Raw genomic sequence first — 20,014 nt, forward strand, 5'->3', positions numbered from 1 at the left:
CAAGGCCACTTAGTGTAGGAACAGAAGCCCCATACAGTGGGGAGCCCCACTGGAAAGCAGATTTCTTAAAATACATTTTAGAAATACTTGTACACATGCTGTCTCAAAACACACACACACACACACACACACACACACACACACACACACACACACACACACAAACCAAAAAACCCTAAAAGAAAGACTTAGTAGGTAAGGGGAAAACATAATTATCCGGAAAATGTGGACATTTTCTTACAACAAGAGTTACGTGAAGCCTTGTTATAGTACTTTTAGGTCTTTATTCAAAGATAATTTACAGTATAACTTTTTTAAAGTAAATTCTCACAACTGCCCTCAGTGGATTACTATTATTTAATCCATTTTACAGATGAGGAAATGGTAAATTACTTGCCCAAAATTACATGATTTGAGTCGATCAACAAGTATTTATGGATTGCCAGACATTTGTTTAGGCTTTAGCAAACATTAGAAGATTTTCACTCTGAGCTTTCAAAATTGTTCCTTCTACTTGTCAGTGCTTCAAGAGTTAAATATAGAGACTTTATCTACACATTATGTCTTTAAATTTAAGGGAAAAAATGTATTTGTATCCTTATATTGAGAGCGTTATTTTTTTGAATTTTACATCACATCATGCATTTCTTACTATGAGCTACAGGAGTTTCGCATCTATAGCTAGACTGCCAGAGCTAAAGTAAAGGAAGAATTAATGAGAAAAAATGGTTTAACCATCTCAGGCTCTGTCAGTGCCTGTTGGCTTTTTGTTGCTGGCTTTGTTTACTTTCAAGGAAGAAAATGAGGCAAAACTTTTTAATGACAAACACAGAAGAGGGGAACATTTAAAAATCTGATCATTCTAGAAATCTCTTCAGTATGTAATGTGTCCTGAAGAATTCTAATATTCAGCAAACACTGGTGGAAAATAGGAACTAATGTGTAATGTCATCAGAAAATAATATACTCTATTTACTTTCACCTTAAAAAAAAGTAAATTAGATCTTGTGTGATATTATTCAGATGTGCTAATTTTGCACTGAAGTCTACTTCTTTTCTTATTTTTCTTTTTTGTGAAGTCGACTTTGATGTTCATATAGCCATTCTAGCTTCCTTTTGATTAGTGTTAACACACTTACTGTTTCCTAGTCTTGTACTGTTAACACATCTGTGTCTTTAAAGTGGGTTTCTTGTAGATGGCATGCAGCTTGGTCTTACCTTTTGATCCATTGTGACAGTCTTTGCCTTTTAATTGGAGTCTTTACACCATTTACGTGTAATGGGGTTATCATTAACTTACATGGGATTGTAGTTTTCATTTAATGATCACTACCATCTCTCTGTGATGGTGTGTTCAGTTCATTTTCCCTCTTTCCTCTCTTTCTTGGGGAGAATAACTGAGTATTTTTAATTATTCTGTTTTATCTTCTTCATTGGTTTATTAGCTGTGTTAGTTTCCTGGGGCTGCCGTAACTAGTTACCACAAACTGGATGTCTCAAACAGCAGAAATTTGTTCTCTCACCTGAGAGACCTAAAAGCCCCAAATAAAGGTGTTGGCAGGGTCATGCTCCTCTGAAGACTTCAGGGAAGGATTCTTCCTTGCCTCCTCCTGGCTTTTAGTTGCTGACAGTCCTTGATGCTCCTTGGCTTGCAGCTACATCACTCCAGTTTCTCCCTCTGTCTTCACGTGGTCATCTTTCCTCTGTGTGTGCCTGGGTCCAAATATCCCTCTTTGCATAAAGACACCAGTCACTGGATTTAGGGTTCCCCCTAATTCTGACCTCATCTGAACTTAATTACATCTTCAAGACCCTGTCTCTCAGTAAGGTCACATTCACTTGTACTTGGGGTTAGAACTTTAAGATCACTTTCTGGGGGACACAGTCCAACCCACAACCTCACCTCTTTGGTTTTTATTACTGGTGGCTCTAGAATTTATGGTGTACATCTTTAACCCATCATGGACTGCCGTCCAATATTACTACATCTCATACAGAATAAGCCCCTTACAGTAGTTCACTTCCATTGCCCCTCATTTCTGTCCAGTGCTGTGCCTTAGGCCTCTGTAGCATCTCCATATCCCCTGTGTTCCTGCTGCTACTAACGTAAGCCTCTTATTTCCTGTCCTCTGTCTTTAGCAGACTCAAATCTCATTAGTTTACCATGGCACTCAGGGTCCTCTGTGATCTTGCCCCTACCTACCTCTCTACCTTCATTTCTCACTGAAGTTCTTTGCCTCTAAATAAACACGAATGTGTCACATCTCTGTACCTTAGCTCATGCTAAGCCTGGAACCACACCCTCTTGCCCACCTTACCTACCTGTTGAGCAATTATTTCCCTTTCAAAACCAGCACAAACCCAGGGGGAAAGTATAGCTCAGTGGTAGAGTGCATGCCTAGCATGCATGAGGTCCTGGGTTCAATCCCCAGGACCTCCATTAAAATAAATGAACAAACATGATTACCCCCCCACCAAATAAATTTGAAAACCTACACAAGCCCATCCTTCTTTGAATCATCCAGTGGAGCCAGCTGTGGCCTCTCTCGTGCCTGCCATGAGTGATACACGCCCCACTCCAAACTCCTGCCTCCTCTCACCACAGAGTTTGTCGTCATCCCCTCCCAGGAGGGCACAGACCTTGTAAGAGTCATAGCCATCTCTTAACACCTAGGACAGTGCCAGACTTACCATCACTGATCAATAAACACCCACCGTATGACTGAACCATTGAGTGCTGGTTTCACCAACCCTGGCTGCTTAAAATTATTTACAAACTAAATTTTCCATTACTAGGTGTTATGATTAATTCTGGGGTAAGTTCTCTGTCCAGAGTTTTCATAGAAAGTCGCCTGAGAGTCGAGTCATTTTCATAGTTTCAAATAACGACGGAAGAACGTGGACGTGTTTTCCAGATGCCTGAGAACTACGCTGATTTTTCCACGTTGATGTCGGAAATAATGAACTCTTACCACCACAGATTTGATTTGAATATTTACCTCAGCTGGTAAATTTTCTCAAGCAGAGAAACCATCTTAAGGTATTTTATTCCCATGCATCAAAGCACTTAAGAGGATGTCAGCGTCTTTTAGATAATCATGACTGGTAACATTCAGGGACATTAATGACACTAACGAATCCAGGAAGAATTCATAAAATATTTCCTTCATCATATCTTGGCAGTTAATGCTACTAATTATTTTTTTGTTCCTGTCATTAAATACAGAGCCTTCTTTATTTTGCCAAATGAGTTTTTGGTTCTCTACCACTCTTTCTTAAGGGGGAAAAAAAGTTCAGTGGAAAGGAAGACGTTCATCCAGCTCAGCTGGGCGGGGGCGAGCCATCCTGGGAGCCGCCTCCCTGAGACTGGGGTTCTTTTCGGCTGAGCTGCTGGCTCAGGAGACACCTTCAGGCATCGAGTTTCTGTTTACTACCTGGAAGCCTTCCACTTTGAGCACATTTGGGTCTTTCACTGAAAGATACTTTAAAAATTCAAGATTTCATTTTTATCACCAGAAAACATCTATTAAATATGCATCTGCACCTGGATCCCTCTGCCAGTGAGTTAACGCCAGTGGTCTAAGGATGATCCCCCCCGCTTTTTTTTTTTTAAGTCAAGACAATAGTTTCCTTGGGCATTGGGTGGCAAAAACGATCCAATTCCATTTTAGTCCATCATACATTATTTAAAGAGAGAAACAAAGAGTTGACTCCTGGAGCAACAGAAATGGAAATATTTAACCAAAGGAAGAGAGAGCGTGAAGACCTCAAAGCTGTCTTTAGACATTTGAAAGACAGTTGGGTGTGGATGACAGGGTGTTCCGGAATGCTCCCTAGGGAAGAACCCTGTAGGGCCAGGGTGGCGAGGAAGGAAGCCAGTTTGAGTGACTGTTGGAGCAAACCTGCCAGCGATCTGGAAACTGGTCTAGGTGGTTTCTCAAAGCTGTTAACCCTCTGGTTTCCAAAGACATTTAGAGACGGAGTAATTTCCTTCCCTTTGTGCTGCAGGGAGATTTGTTCAACTGGTTGAAAACGGGATGGGTAGGACTCATTTAAGGGATAGAATATTATCTGTGGTGTCTCTGATTTTTTTTTTAAGGGACTTGGGTAAGGACATAATGAATTATTCAGCGACTGCTCTGTGAAGCAAGTTGCACAAAGACAGACAACTTGATACAAATTACAGTTCTAAAATTGTTAGTGATATATTTTATTCATGCACTCTACTTAAAAGAGCAGATTTCCTGTTTGACACTTCTAGACAAATCACTGATGGTCCCACAGTTACTCTTTGAATGGGTACAGAATCTGATGCCAAAAAAAAAAAAAAAAGATATACACAGTCTAATGGGTTAAAAAGTCTTAAAAATTGGGGTGGGGAGGGACACATTAGGCTTTCCAAATGCTTATGTTAAGTGTAATCATTGGTGTAACAGCTCTCATGTAATAGGTACCAAAATACAGTTTGTTTTATATGAGGGTTTGGCTTTTCTGAACAATTTTAGCAGAGGGCCAGCATCTCTTTTAGGGTGCTTTGTAATAGAGCCCACAGAGGTTTCTTCTGCAGTTGCTGTTTTTCTCCCTATAGTCTCAAAATTTGGAGAATTTTTGGCCAGTGTTTTCCCACTGGTTTCCTTAATGAATGGTGAGAGACCCCACCTTGGTGGATTTTCTGCAGGCCCGGGGTGGGGAGTTAGCCACGGAATGGCACTTTGAGTTTACATGCAGGAGAGATGCCGTAAGACGCCAGTTTGGATCCTGGTGTATATACATGTGCAAAATAATTATATATTTCACTCCACTGTCCTTATGATTTCACCTACCTACTTTTTTTGTGGGTATTTTTTTTTCATCTACAGTAAGTATTACCGGATCTGAATAGTCCATCTCGCAGGCCCATGTTCTAAACAGGCAGGGGGCACCATCCCCGTGCAGTCCAGATGCCCATCAGCAAGCGCGCTGATTTGCCAGCCTTGCGGGAGCCTTGGGGGAGCCTTGTGATGCATCGCCTGCCTCTGAATAAAGCCCGCTGCTGCCAGACGCTGAAATATTTAGGAACTTTCTAGCTCGAGCCAACATGGGAACAGCTGCACATTCAGATGTTCTCATGGAACATGGCGGGCTCCTCACTGCTGGGTTTGAAGCCCAAGGCCAGTGGTTTCCCTGGTGGTTCCTTTGTGCACCAGATATTTAACAGCAACTCCATGCCTGGCATCGTGTAGACGCTGAAAAGCGTAAAAAGACTCTTCCCCTTCTGGGGTCGATGGTCTAGGTGACAAGACTAACAGTAAACATCTATGCAAACAAATACGTTATTTAAAGTCACGCGAGGTGCTACATGGGCAGAAACATCCAGGTGTACTGATAGGAAATAAGCTTCCTTTAGACAGTGGGCGCAGCTTTGCTGGGACGGGCCCTTTGTGCTGAGACCTAGGATGTGTAGCGCAGGTTGAGGGAGCCGGACAGCAGGCCTGGTGGAGCATCCTGGGCAGAGAGGAGCGGGGCGAGCAGGGGTAGAAAGTGCCTGGCTTGTCGGCCACGGTGAAGGATTCGATGCTTGTCGAGCAGCGGAAGGGAGCAGCTACAGAGTTTTAGGCTGGGAGGGAGATTATCAAAGAGATGACCCTGGCTACTGCTTGGAGGAAAAGGGGGCAGGGCGGGACAAGAGACGATGTGAGAAGAGCAGCGGGGTGACGGCAGTTGCTCCGGGAGAAGATAAAAATGACCAGCGGCCGGTCAGTACGTTGTGGGTCGTTGTGGGTCATTATGGGTGTGGCGGAGTCGCTGTGCAGCTCAGATCCGCACACCTCGGGCCAGACGCACTTCTCAATTAAAATCCGACAGTGTCTTACTAGAGCCAAGCGGACAGGTCCAGTGCAGACAGGGTGGAAGCAATGCCAGGAAACTGAGAGCCCCAGGAGGGGCTTAATGCTGGAGGGTCTCCCTCTCGCTGGAACTTCACATTTGCACAAGCATGGGGCATCCTTCTGGGCTGCAGGGGACCAGCTCGGGGACCCACACGTTTGGAGCCTTCGATCAGACTGAGTAGGGGCAAGCCTCAGAAGCCCTCCAGCACCGTCCTCTTAGAGCTGAGGAGACCGAGGCCGGAGAGGTTACAGATGTTCACCAAAGACACGCAGTTAGGGGCGGAGCTGCAGAGAAACCAGAAGCAACTTTTCTTTGTTTCACTGAGAATTTTGAGTGATACTTTTGGAAATTTTCGTTAAATCCTCCTCGCATCCAATTTTTAAAAATCGTTTCAGAATTAATTTATTTAAGACACTCAAAAATCCCAGGGCTGTTTCAAGTAAACAGCTTAAAAGAGGAATCTCAGTGTTACCAGGATCCTTCCCCCATGTGCGGACTCTGGTAATTGGGCTCTAGTCTCTCTTGTGAGAAGTAAAACAGTTTCCAGATCTAATGAGTCCTGGCCTCTGGAGCAGATGAGATTTCGGAATTCACTATTTACTGTGTTTTTAAGTGTTACTTCCCCCCTTTAATAAGCCCTGAGCTGTAAGATGGCCCACAGAGCCATGGAGCATGAAGGTGGGGGCTCCAGAGGACTGTGGTGGTGGTGTCACAGCTGAACGATTCCGGCTGCAGATTTGCAGTTGATGGTTTAATTTAGGCTGTTGGCTGTTCTTCAGAGAGGAGAATATGCTCTCCCAAATAAACGACAAATCAGTCACTTACAAATTGGAGCGCTGAGAAGGTGGGAGCACCTGGCAGAGGCTGGCTCTTCCTCCGAAGATTCGCAGAGGGCGGTCGGATTTTGAATGCCCAGAAGAAGCGTGTAACAGTTAAATCCAGGATGTGAAGAAATTGTCAAGGAGAGCCTTGGCTGGGCCCAAAGGAAATCAAGAAAATGAGCAACTGAGAATGTCATTGAACATGTAAAATACAAACTGATGTTGACGCCATTTTTGTGACAAGATAAGGAATATTCCATAAGTATTGCTAGTCAGGCTCAGGAAAAGATAAAAATTGGTCTGTGCTTCTGGACCATCATCAGTGTATTTTTTTTTAGAGGGGGTTTTGGGTTTTACCAGGAAGTTTTCCTAAGTTGTGAAGCAGCATGATGCAGTGGGAGGGCACTGGGCTGGGACCCTGCAGCACTGAGTTTCCTGTAGGACTCTGGGCAAGGCATCTGACGTCTCAGAATCTCCATTTCCCCATCTGTGAAGTAGGAACAGCCTCCCCAGTCCATCAGAGCACACAGAATAGTTGAGAATCATTTAGGAGAATGTAACTAAAAAGCTGTTTATGAGCTGTGTTACACAGATCTCTTCCCAGCTCTGTTTTTTTTTTTTTTTTTTTTTTTTTTTTAACCTTCAGTCTGTCCATTCAAATCACTTGGAGAGCTTAAAAATCTGACCAGCCCCACCTCTGGCATTTTTCTTCCACCTGGTCTGGGTTTGGAAACCTAGGCCTTGGAGGTTTTCAAAACGCTTAGGTAATTCAGCTGGGCAAGCTTGTCTGAGACCCTCACGTCTGACAGCCAGGAGGGAAGGGCTCCCAGGGTGGGTTCTAAGGACCCACCCTGGCCTCTGCCTTCAGGAAGCCAGTCACAGGTCCCACTGTCTCTTCACTTCCCACCTCTACCAGATCTTCCCTGGAAGTTCTCCCATTTAAATTTCGATTCAGCCAAAGCCTGCTAGGTTTTGAAGTGCTAACAAGACAGCTGCCTGAGAAGGTGGGCCTCTGTCGAGCAAGAGCTGCTGTTTTCCTCAAAACCTCTCATTTTAAATGATTCCAAACCTTGTACTATTAGACTGATGAGACTGATCTGATAAAGCAGCAGTAGAGTAGATGTACAGAAAACGGTCGTTTTCACAAGCTTTTTAATTCAGTCAAGGTTCAGAAAAGATCTCGTGTTTACCGACAGAGCTGGAGTTTAAATTTTTGAGTACAGAACTCATTAGCCTGTTTTAATGAAGAAATCCAATGTCCTTGTCAGTGTGTAAACTGAGCCAGAGAGTACAGCTCAGTGCGACTTTGAGTTCTAAAGATCTTTAGCAAACAGAGGAAAAGCCACGTTTTACCCTTGAATCACAGTGAGCCCCACACTTTAATCACACCTCTGAGAATGTGTGTTTTCAATCAGAAGAGAGTGAGTCCTTGAGACTTTATGTTGTCATTCAAGGTGTGTCATTTCCACACCCAGAGTCGATGCCTCTTTTTACAAATGAGTGTGATCCAGCAATTCCATTCCTGGGAATCAGAATTGGAATCAGGGTCTCGAAGAGGTAATTTGCACACCCATGTTCATGGCCGCATTAGTCACCGTAGGCAAGAGATGGAAACAACCCAAGTGTCCATCAGCAGATGAAAGGAGAAGCAAAATGTAGTCTGTCCATATGATGGAATATTCCACCTTAACAAAGAAGGAAATTCTGACACCTGCCACAACATGGACGAACCTTGAAGACATTGTGCTTAAGTGACAAGCCCGTCACAGAAGGACAAATACTGTATGAGTCCACTTATCTGAGGTACCTAGAGAGTCAGATTCGTAGACACCAAGTAGAACAGTGATTGCCAGGGGCTGGGCACAGGGGACTGAAGGCTTAGTGTTTACTTGGTATCAGCCGGGGAAGATGACAGTTCTGGACATCGCTGGTGGTCGATGGTGGGGCCACAGTGTGAATGTACTTCGTGCCACTGAACTGAGCAGCTTAAAATGGGGAGGATGGTAGTTTGTTATTATTTTACCACAATAAAAAAAAAAAAAAGGTAGGGAAAACAACACTGAAAGAACGGGTGTGTCCACAGACCTCCTCTGCCCTAATTCAGAAGGGTTCGACCCTGGAAACGCAGGCGAACTTCTCGGTATTCTTTCCTTCTTGCTTAAAGCCATGGAAGGGGAATAGCAATTGCTGAGATACGTTTAGGGCAGCCTGGGAGGGAAACCTTGAGGGAACCCAGAGTGTGCTGAGGACAAGCAGAAGGGAAATGGCTCGAGTGGTCCAGCTCATCCCTTACCTGAGGCTCTCCGAGATTCTTCTGGGTCCCGTGAGTCTTTTGCATCTACCAGCTGGTGTCCTGGATTTTCCAGGATAGGTGGAAATGTTTTGAAAAACTTACTATCTGTCCAGTCCTGTGAGAAAGGCTCTGAATAAAACAACCTGGAAAGTGTCTCTTATGACCCCATTTTGGAGATGACCAAAATGTGGGCGGGGAGAACGGCTGTCTGAGGCCACACAGGTGGTAGCAAGCACCAGAAGGAGGATTTAGTGAGGATTTCACCCCCTGGGAGTCAGCGTGAAGGACGGGCGTGTGTCCATCTTGTGTGTATCTTCTCTCTGGGTGGACCGAGTGCTCGTAAATGAGCTTGGGAAATTTTTATACAAAATGTTTTTTTATTCAAAGTGGAATGCTCATTTCTTCCCCATGATTCTTGGTTAAAGCACCAGTAACTAGAGTAGCTGTCTCATATTGTAAACCTTTTTTTTTTTTTAATTAATAGACTATTTTAGGAGCAATGTTTTCAGGTTTATAGAAAAACTGGGAAGTAGAGAGTTTCCGTATTACTGTCCCCGCCCCCACCCACCCACACACGGAATTTTCTCCGTTAATTAACATTTTGCATAGTACGGTCGTGCATCGGTTATCATTGGTGGACCAGTATTGATATGTTAACTAAAGTCCATAGTTTGCATTAGGGGTTCACTCTTTGCATCGTATTCTTCTGTGGGTTTTGACAAATGTACCGTAACATGTATCCATCGTTACAATCTCATACAGAGTATTTTTACTGCCCCGAAAATCCTCTGTGCTCCCGTTCATCTCCACCTCCCCCAACTCCCTGCAGCCACTGATCGTTTTGTTGTGGCCATAGTTTTGCCTGTTCCAGGAGGTTACATAGTTGGAATGATAGCAGTAGGCAGCCTTTTCAGATTGCCGGCTTTCACTTAGTAGGATGCATTTAAGATTCCTCCGTATCTTTTCATGGCTTGATAGCTCATTTCTTTTTTATCACCAAATGATACTCCATTGTCTGGAGGGGCCACTGTTCATCCATTTACCTACTGAAGGGCATCTTGGTTGCTTCCAAATCCTGTAAGCTTTTTAAAATTTTCGGTTTCCTACTGATTTTACCCTTGATGTCCTGAGATGAGACGGGCCATGAAAAATATCATTCTTTTTGCCCTGTTGATTTAGGATCCGAATAATCCAGACTCTAGACCTGTGCTGGCCAGTCCAGGAGCCTCAAGCCCCATGAGGCGGTGGGGGGAGCAGGGGGACTTGAGATGTGGCTGGTCCGACTGGAGATGTGTGTGCTGAGAAACACATCAGATTTCAAAGACTAGCATAAACAAAGGGGTGTAGCATATCATTAATAATTTCTTAACATTGATTTTCGTATGGAAATGATAGTATTTTAGGGACGCTGAATTAAAGTACGTTTACATTGTTCTGGTTTCTTTTCATGTTTCCAGTGTGGCTACTAGGAAAATTTAAATTATCTACATGGTTCCCATTATATTTCTGTTGAGCAGGTCTGCTAGAAAAAAAATAATGCGTGGCCTCTGTCTACCATGCTCCTTTGTGTCATTCAGCTGTTTCTTACTCTTCCCACCTGTTTCCTGTCTGTAAAATGGGAATGCGTCATCTTCCCCTCTTGTAGTAGGAACTTGGTGAGTCACTCTCCCCAGCTTGGATGCCCCAGGAGAGCACTGCGGCCTCGGGGTCCTGGTCTCCAGCCCAGTTCATCAGAGGCGTGCCTGCCTCTCTGCAGCCGCCTGTGCAGTGTCACGGGTGCTCCGAGGGGGAAGGAGTTGCTGTAAAGTTCAGCGAGCATTGTGTCTTCTCTATTTACATTTCTTGACCTTTCCCTTTCTCCACCAGCAGTCCCCAGGGAGGCTCCATTTTCTGAGGCACCCACCTGACCTCTTTCTGAGTTTTAATCCCAGCTCCTAAGAGCAAACTGTGAATTGTGGTTGCAGAATTCTAATGTGGGACTGGCTGTACAAAACAAAGGCAAATGGAATTGCTCTCGGAGAAAGTGGTGGTTTTATGATCTGCAGCCTCGTTTTTGTACCAGGTGGTTCTTTTCTCTGCCTAGGGGTCTCAACACCTTGATAGACAAGAGAGCAGTACATAGAAACTTCTGGAAACTGTTTATTGTTTCCAACTAAGGCTTTGACTGTAGCCCACTGATCTTCCCACTGTATGTATGTGCTTTAATGCTTTTTTTTGAGACTGGACTACCCTGGGAATTTAGAGTTGGCAGTCGCAGACCTGGTCCTCAAGTGGCTTAGAAATAAAGAGGTTATCTGGTCATGTTAGAGGAACTGATAAGATGCAGGCGCTGGAAAGGGAACCCCCATAGGGTCATGGGGCCTGCCCAGCTGTTGGTGACACAGCCCTGAAGATGTCTGGGAGGTGATATGGCCAGATTTACATTTGAGATGAATTACTGCAGCCGGAGGGGTGGAGAACAGGCAGGTAGGGTGGGATGTGTGGAAACCTTAGACGCTGTCTCTGCGGGTGTCATTCTCACCGCCCTTGGGCTAAGATGCCCCCTGGACCACATCTCCTTGTGGCTCCTTTCAGATCTATTGAAAGTCCCTGGATTCCTTCCTTCGTGGAATGACCTGTCGATGTGAAAGGGAGTGGGTACCGTTTGCTTCAGGAATATTTTATGTTTTAAGGGGAAGGAAGCAGAGAGCATAATTTCAGATAAAACTATAATTCAGTAAAATAGACCACTTTTTGGAAGGAAAGTATTGTGAACACAAAGAGCTGGTTTTTAGAAACAGGTTTTTTTTTTTTTAATTTAAGTTTAGTCAGTATACAGTGTTATCAATTTCTGGTGTACAGCACAATGCTTCAGTCATATAGGAACATATATATATTCGTTTTCATATTTTTTCACCATAAGTTTCTACAAGATATTGAATATAGTTATCTGTGCTATACAGTATAAACTTGTTGTTTATCTATTTTGTATTTATGTATTAGTATCTTTAAATCTCAAACTCCCAATTTATCCCTTACCACCCCTTTCCCCCAATAATCATAAGTTTGTTTTCTATGTGAATATGTTTCTGTTTTGTAAATAAGTTTGTCTTTTTTTCTTTCTTCTTCTTCTTTTTTTTTTTAGATTCCACATATGAGTGATATCATATGGTATTTTTCTTTCTCTTTCTGGCTTACTTCACTTAGAATGACCATCTCCAGGCCCATCCATGTTGCTGCAAATGGCATCGGTTGATTAATTTTTATGGCTGAGTAGTATTCCATTACATAAATATACCACAACTTCTTTATCCAGTCATCTGTTGATGGACATTTAGGTTGTTTCCGTGTCTTGGCTATTGTAAATAGTGCTGCTATGAACATTGGGGTGCATGTGTCTTTTTGAATTAAGGATCCCTCTGGATATACGCCCAGGATTGGGATTGCTGGATCATATGGTAAGTCTATTTTTAGTCTTTTGAGGAATCTCCATACTGTTTTCCATAATGGCTGCCCCTAGAAACAGTTTTTCCTGCTTTGGCAAGTAAGAACTTTTTCCTCCTGAATGTTACATTTTATAGGCCTTAGATTAATGGAGGAAATTTTTTTTTAAGGAAAAGGATCATCAATGTAAATACAGTTGTATCTTACCAACAAGAACTACGATCATCTTTAATTTTTTAATTCAGCAATGAGCCCTGAATGGAGAACTACCTTCAGAATTGAAGTTACAAATTGGTTCTTCAGTCTTTTCTCTGGCACCAGGTTTTCTTTGCTGGTGTCCATCCAGGCACCCTTGCTGTCCAGTATTTGGGACCCTGCTTTACAGTAAGGTAAAGGGAGCTCGGTTGTGTGGAGTATCAACCTCACCAGCCTCCCAGGGACTTAGAGGGGATGTGTTTGGGGGAAGATGCTTAATGAAAAGATGTTGTGTAATTTAGAAAAAAGAAAGTCACCACCTAGATCATCGAAGCCTAAGTGGAAACATGAAAAAATTGTCACAGTATCTAATGTTCAAACATTTTCCATTGCAAGTGGGAGTACATTCTGCACCTAACATGTAAAGCATGGAAAGGGCAAATCTTTCTGCTGTCGTAAGTAAATACCAGAGGCCAGGGGAGCTGGGTATGCCATACGGTGAACTGCCTACAGTCGTTCATTGAGTTCAGTATGAAAAATTCAGGATGAGTATAAGCAACTCGTTTCTTTAAGTAATAAAATTCAGTCTTGAGCAAACAGGGGAATGGGAGCTGAAGTGACTAAGCAAAAAGGCAAAGTGGGCCAGTAAGTTGCACAGCGTCACCAGACCACTTCCGGAACGTGGAAGAGCGTGGCTGTGTGGCTGGAGAGGCCCACCCGGCTGTGTCTGGTGAGTGACACTGACCCCTGCTGGTGAGTTGTTAGCAAATTGCGGATGTGAATGAAGCAGGGTGTCAGTCCCTACGGGGGTCAAAGGTCCTACCAGGCCACGACAGGTCTGTCCCCAAGGCCAAGCATACAACAATTCCTGATGCCATTACCAGAGTTCCCAGTGGAAAGGAAGGTGGACCTGGTAGTTGATAATTTTTCTGTTCCAACCATCATTTCCACCCTTTCCCAGTCCAGGACTTCACTGCCTCCTCTCCCTGCCCTATCCTCGGTTACAAGGTTTCATGACATAAAAAGTGGATCCCTCCACAACAACACATAAAGGTTGGAATTCCAGGTTACCTCCAAGTTAGACACTTGAGGAATTGATGCCAAGATATGCTGTGTTTTGGAAAACTTCATCTCAGAAATATTTGGAGCACTTCATATCTTAGAAATGAAAAATCAGATGGGAAGGAGTCCAAAAATCTCAGTTCGTGCCTTGGCTGTGATATCACCAGGGTCTTAGTGAGCTGGTGGGTGGGGAAAGAGAGCAGTGATGATGTCACGGAAGACGCCTGTTTGTATGTGTTTCCTGGAGAGTTCTTGATAGACCAGAAAAAGCGCTATGCATAAAGGGAAAGATGACTATACTAGACTGCATTAAAAAATGGAAAAACAGAGTTGCCTTTCCTGTGGAGGTTAGCCTTTTCCCCACTGGGTTCTTCAGCTGAGCTGGGCGACGCCATTGAGTGTTGCAGGTGAGGAAGGAACCCGTGCTTTAAGGCAGAGGAGTCTGGATCTCACTCAAATGCATATTTTACAGTAAAGACCCAGAAGGCCTGCACTGCAGAATCTGATTATCTTGAATTCATTCAGCCAACTGCTGTTCCCTCGGACAGCTCTTTGGAAGAAGTGATGTGGAATTAGTGAAGCAGGGATGTTTTTTAAAATGAAACTTAAGAAACGGGCTTTGAGATCCAGAAGTTCCTTGCGGTAAGAAACGACTTGATAATCACTTCATTCTGAGATGATTTAAAAATCGTTCCCTCCCATTCTGTTGTCTAAAGCTTACCAGTCAGGAAAAAGAACAACTTTGTGTGAAATGGCAAAGTGGAGAGCAAATCCTGCCTTCTGTCTGGGCTTCTGTGTCTGTGTTGCTGCAGGAATTGGGCAAGGATGTTTAGGCGACTGGAAGACTGAAAACTTGGGTCCTTCGGGAGTTTTTACATTTAAGGTCAACATTTTCACGTCAAAGCTATGTCCTCAGCTGCTGAGCGGTGGAGGAAAAGGGTGGTCTTTTTTGATAACTGAGGCTGGGTCCATATGATATCCATATTAAAAAAAAAAGGAAATCTCAACCCTCCACCCCGCCTTCCCCTGCCAAGTCCCACTCTCCATGGAAACCAGTTCCAGATAGATGGCAGATCTCATTGCAACTGTAAAACACGAAAGGGTCTAGAAACTGAAAGAGAGAAGAATGTGTGTTTAAGTGGAATGTAAGAAGCACTGACCAGGAAGGAAAAGATTAATCTATTGGACTGCAATACAATTAAGAGTTTCAGTGCATTAATACATTGGGAGAATGAAAGGTAAGTTGGGAATGGGGAAGGATGTTGCTACACCTATAATTACTGAAGGGCTTGTGTCCAGAATAAAAGACTTTCTACAGATCACTACGAAAAAGAGACAAAGACCGCAAATGGTAAATGTTGGAGGGGGTGTGGAGAAAAGGGAACCCTCCGACACTGTGGAAGGAAATGTAATTTGGTGCAGTTTCCACTATGGAAAACAGTATGGAGATTCCTTAAAAAACTAAAAATAGACTTACCATATGATTGAGCAATCCCACTTCTGGGCATATATCCGGAGGAAATTCTAGTTTGAAAATATACGTGCACCCCAGTGTTCATTGCAGCATTATTTACAACAGCCAAGACATGAACCTAAATGTTCATCAACAAATGACTGGGTAAAGAAATGTGGTAATATACCATGGAATACTACTCAGCCATAAAAAAGCATGAAATAATGCCATGTGCAGCAAATGGATAGACCCAGAGATTATCATACTAAGTGAAGTAAGTCAGAGAAAGGTAAATATCATATGGTATCACTTATATGTGGAATAAAAAAAATTACACAAATGAACTTATTTACAAAACAGACCTAGAAAACAAACTTACGGATTAGCAAAGAGGAAAGGGTGGGGAGGGATAAAGTATAATAAGTCCTACTGTACAGCACAGGGGACTATATTCAATAGCTTATAATAATCTATAATGAAAAAGAATACACACACACACACACACACACAACTGAATCACTATGCTGTACACCAGAAACTAGCACAACATTGTAAATCAACTCTGTTTCAATAAAAAAAAAAAAGAAGAAAAGATAAAGATAGTTCATTGGAAAAAACAGGCAGCAGATCTGCAGAGTTTGTGAAGAAAGGTGTACAAATGGGAAATAAACATATGAAAAGGTGCTTGACCTCATAAGTCATCAGGGGAATGCAAATTGAAACTATAACGAGGTATCTCTGCCACTGTCCCAAGAACAAGATAAAAAGGTCTGCAGTACTGTGTGCTGAAAACGAGGTGCTGGTGGGGTTTACACCGGTCCAGCCCCTTTGGAAAACCACCAGCATCAACTAAAGCTGAGCATCCACCCCTGTGACCCAACAATTCTACTCCTAGGTATTGACCCAAACGAAGCGTACATACGTGTACCAGAAATCACGTACAGAACGTCCAGAGCAGCGTTATTCATAATTGTCTTAACCTGGAAACAACCCGCATGCCCCTTGCAGGTAGAATGGATTTGTGTGGGTGTGTGATCCTACAAAGGAACGCTGTGTAACACTGAATGACATTGAATGAAAACCTGTTAACGCGCAACAGAAATGTGATTCTCCCGGACATCAGGGCGAGCTGAAGAATCCAGGCCCAAAGTTGTGTGTTTTCTATGATTGCATGTATATAAAGTTCAAAAAGAGGCAGAACTCATCAATACTGCTAGACCTCAGGGTAACCACTACCCTGCGGGGGAGGGTGGTTGACCAGAAGAGGCAGGCGGGCACCCTGGGGTTCTGGACTGTTGGCTGGAGTGTGGATACCAGGAGGGGGTTCACGTGCTAATGCACCAGGCTGTGCGTTATAATATGTGCACGTGGGGAATCTGTTACACGTGATTAAAAGAAAGTTTGTTTTAGAAATGCCTTCAAACACAGGCGACTGTGTGGTTGGTTTGTCAACAGTGTCTGCCCGGTGCCCGCGGGGCTGTGGTGGAGGCTGGTGAAAGATGCCAAGGAGTGGAGAGTGAGGTTGTGGTGTTGCTAAGTCACTTACTCATGGTATGAAAGACTCTGCCGAGCTCTTCTTTTCAGGCTTTCCCACCGTCCTTTACCAGTTTTGGCAGGTTTCCTATTGCAGTTATACGTAACGTCTTGATATAGCCATGCTTGTCTGGAGCTGGTACTTAAATAGTTGATAAACTTTTCAACCCGGATGGTGGGAATGAAATCTGCACCAGCAGATCAGCAGCAGCATCCAGTGGGCTGGGCTCTGGGCTGGAAGCCTAGTTTCAGCTTCCAGTCCTGACCGGGGACAGATCATCTGGCCGTTCTCTCTGGGGTATCCACCCTACCCCCACGATAGTGATGTCAAAGCCACATGTGGAACTCAAGCCCCCATCTCTAAGGCTGCTGTGAAGACAAAGCAGGGTCACGTCTGTGTGCATGATTTGCAGATTGTGACAAGACAGCAATCTGCTGCATAATTCACACGTTCCAGGGAGCTGCTAATCACATGTTTCTTAGATTTCGTATTGCATGTCTGTAGATGTGTGAGGCGTGAAACCAAAGCACAGTTAAAACCAGTCAACATGATGGAGGAATTCTGGAGAAATCTTAGTGTGTAGAAATTCCCTGTTCCTAACCTCGGACATATTGCAGAATTGCATACGCTGATTTCTGTGTTTTCCTGTTATTAGCAGACCACATGGGACGGCTGAACATACAGAAGAGGAGCTGGTTCAGGGATCGACTGGGGTTTTTCACCCATATTTCTAAAGTAATTTTTGTCAGTATATTACAGATACGTTTCAATTCAGTTATTTACCTGTTAGCAAATCATGATGCCCGTGAGGAAACGCTTCACGGTGCATAATCATTGTAACTCTTATCACTGTTATTTGGAATGTTCTCCATGATGGAAGAAAAAGCTAATTTGGAACCTTTCATCAAATAAATTGGTCAGAAGACATATATCGGACTGAGAGGGAGGGAAAAAAACACAGTTTAATCAACCTCATTTTAATCGAACAGCCTTCCTAAGTGAATTCCTTGGAAATTGTTATTCTCAGGAAATAGACTATTGATCTAGGCCAGTGGTCTTTAAAATTGTTGTTTAGCGGCAGGTGTACATTTCTGGAACTAAAACTTTCCATTGAACCTCAGCATAGAAGAAAGATTAAAGGGATGGGGGCTCTGTTTGAAGCAGGGAGTGGGGAGGGTGGATGTATTTTACGACCGAGATTTGAAGAGACTGCTGGACACAGTGGAAAGCTGGGGTAACTTGTTACTCCCAGTGACGGTGCTGGGAAGACTCCTCATGTGTGCTCATGGTACGCTGATATTCCGTCCCAATAGGGGCACCGTCTGTTCAGCAAACTGATGATGATGAAAACTGAGATGGAATTCAGGGACTGGGGCTCCGATCTGGTGCTCCTGTGACCCAAGACAAAAATCAGTTAAACCCTTAGTACCTCTACATGCTAATACATTCACCTCCAATTGTATTCGTACAGTTTCCAGAATGAATATTGTGTTTGAGCGGCTTTGAAAATTTTAGGAAAATATCCAGGATGGAACCAGCTTTCTTGAAATCCTAACCTGAAGTGTAACATCTCTCCACCATGTCCTAAAAGCTTTTGAGAACTGCTGGCCTGGGAGCTTTAAAAAAATACACACTTGTTTTTATGAGTTTGGGGGGAAAAACTTGTATTCTGTTTACAGAGGAACTTTTTCATGAATCTCTTAAGACACTTATAGAGAAACACTTGGTTCATGGGTTGAGCCAATGGCGTAACTGTGGGAAGTGAGAAAATTGTTAAAACACACACACACACACACACACACACACAAAACAACTCTTCTTCCAAATGGTTGATGTAAGAGCCAAGCTGTCGGCAGGTGAGCCCACACTTCTGAATTGCCCTTACGTTATAAAAATAAAAGATAAAGGAATTTTGAACTAGTAAATAAAGGACAGCCATAAAATCTGGCTGTATATCTGACACCCCCAAGAATTCTTGATCTGTTCTTATTCTGCTGAAATCAAGGACACTCAGGCCATTAATCTAGTAGAGCAGAAAGCAAAAATTATTCTGTAAGTAACAGCCATCTTTTTCTCTCATTTGAAATCACCTATTTTTTTTCTGATTGTGCTCATTATAGAAAATTCTAACAGTGACAAATGTGAAGAATAAATTTAAAAAGGACCAAAAATTCAGGGGATAGATCGTTTGAAAAATGTTCACAAGTGTTTATAACAAAACACAGCACTCTCCTCTGACTTTATGCTTCGGTGCTGTTTTTCCTGAGTTATACGTAACTACCTAGGTAGCATTTTTCATGTTGAAGGGCCACATCCACCCACCAGATCGTACACCTAGCTCATCAACGTCTTCCACATCCTCAAAAGATGAAACACCACTTGTAGGTAAACATCTAGAAAAATGGGCCCAAGGGTCCCAAAGCAGTGTGAAACAGGATCCTACTTCTTAGATCTGTGCGATCACAATGCCCTGGGTTGGCGAGGGAGATGACATGCAGATGAAAACCTCCTGTCTTGTCTGTGGTCTGTAAGTGGATCTGGTCTTTTTGGAAGTGAATTTGGCAAAATGTCTCCAGGAGCGTTAGTACTGATAGTCTCGACCTAGCAATTTCTGTTTACTTACCTAAAGAAAGAATCCATAATTTAAAGGCTATTTTATGAAAGGCTCGTTCCTGCGGAGTGGTGGTGCAGTGGGTCCTCCGTGGACAGGGATGTGGAACTCGTGGACTCTAAGGGACCAGAGCACCCATGGATTTTGGTATCTGGTGTGGAGGGGTGTCCTGGAACCAGTCCCCTACAGATACCAGGGGACAACTGTATGCCGCACAGGGGATGGGCTGTCCATCAGTTGACATGCATGCAAATGTCTGTCTACCCGCTCTGTGCCTTGGGGCGGGTCACTCAACCTCTAAGCCTCTGTTTCTAAGTCTTGAAATGGGGATGACAGTAATCTGTCCCTCTGAGTATTTTTTGTGAGGATTCAAATGAAATTTTAACATGCAGAGCACTTAGAACCTTGTCTGACACACAGGAAACACGCAGTGAACATTGCCTCTTCTCACCTTGTATATTGTCATATTTAATGGAGTAACGCTTAAGAACAGCGTCTGGATAAACACGCGCTCCATGTTAGGCGTTAGTGTTAGTATTAGTACCTAAAGCTAGAAACACCGAGCCATCCCCTAACTGGAGGGAAAGCCAGCTACCATTCTAAACGGTGGCCTGGAAGACTGGGGCCACAACATGGAAGATCAGTTACAACACAGCGTTAACATAACGGCACCAAACATGCTGTGCACCACTGTTGCACCTGTATAAAGGACGCATGCACAGGAAGGTGAGCTGAAAGGAATTCATTTCACAGT

General features: G+C 43.5%; 1 protein-coding gene and 1 long non-coding RNA gene across 4 annotated transcripts in view; one reads left to right on the plus strand and one right to left on the minus strand.

Annotated features, from left to right (window-relative positions):
• PRKCA (protein kinase C alpha) overlaps positions 1-20,014 on the plus strand; it is a 361,121-nt gene that overhangs the window by 185,623 nt on the left and 155,484 nt on the right. The gene's annotated exons all lie outside the window — the stretch shown is intronic.
• Positions 5,439-19,847, minus strand: LOC116656753. Its single transcript, XR_004311673.1, has 3 exons — positions 19,837-19,847; positions 13,282-13,295; positions 5,439-6,494 (listed from the first exon to the last, which is right to left on the minus strand). It is a non-coding gene; the product is annotated as an uncharacterized LOC116656753 (long non-coding RNA).

This window comes from Camelus ferus, chromosome 16, assembly GCF_009834535.1.
Source record: "Camelus ferus isolate YT-003-E chromosome 16, BCGSAC_Cfer_1.0, whole genome shotgun sequence".
Classification (NCBI taxonomy): Eukaryota; Metazoa; Chordata; class Mammalia; order Artiodactyla; family Camelidae; genus Camelus; species Camelus ferus.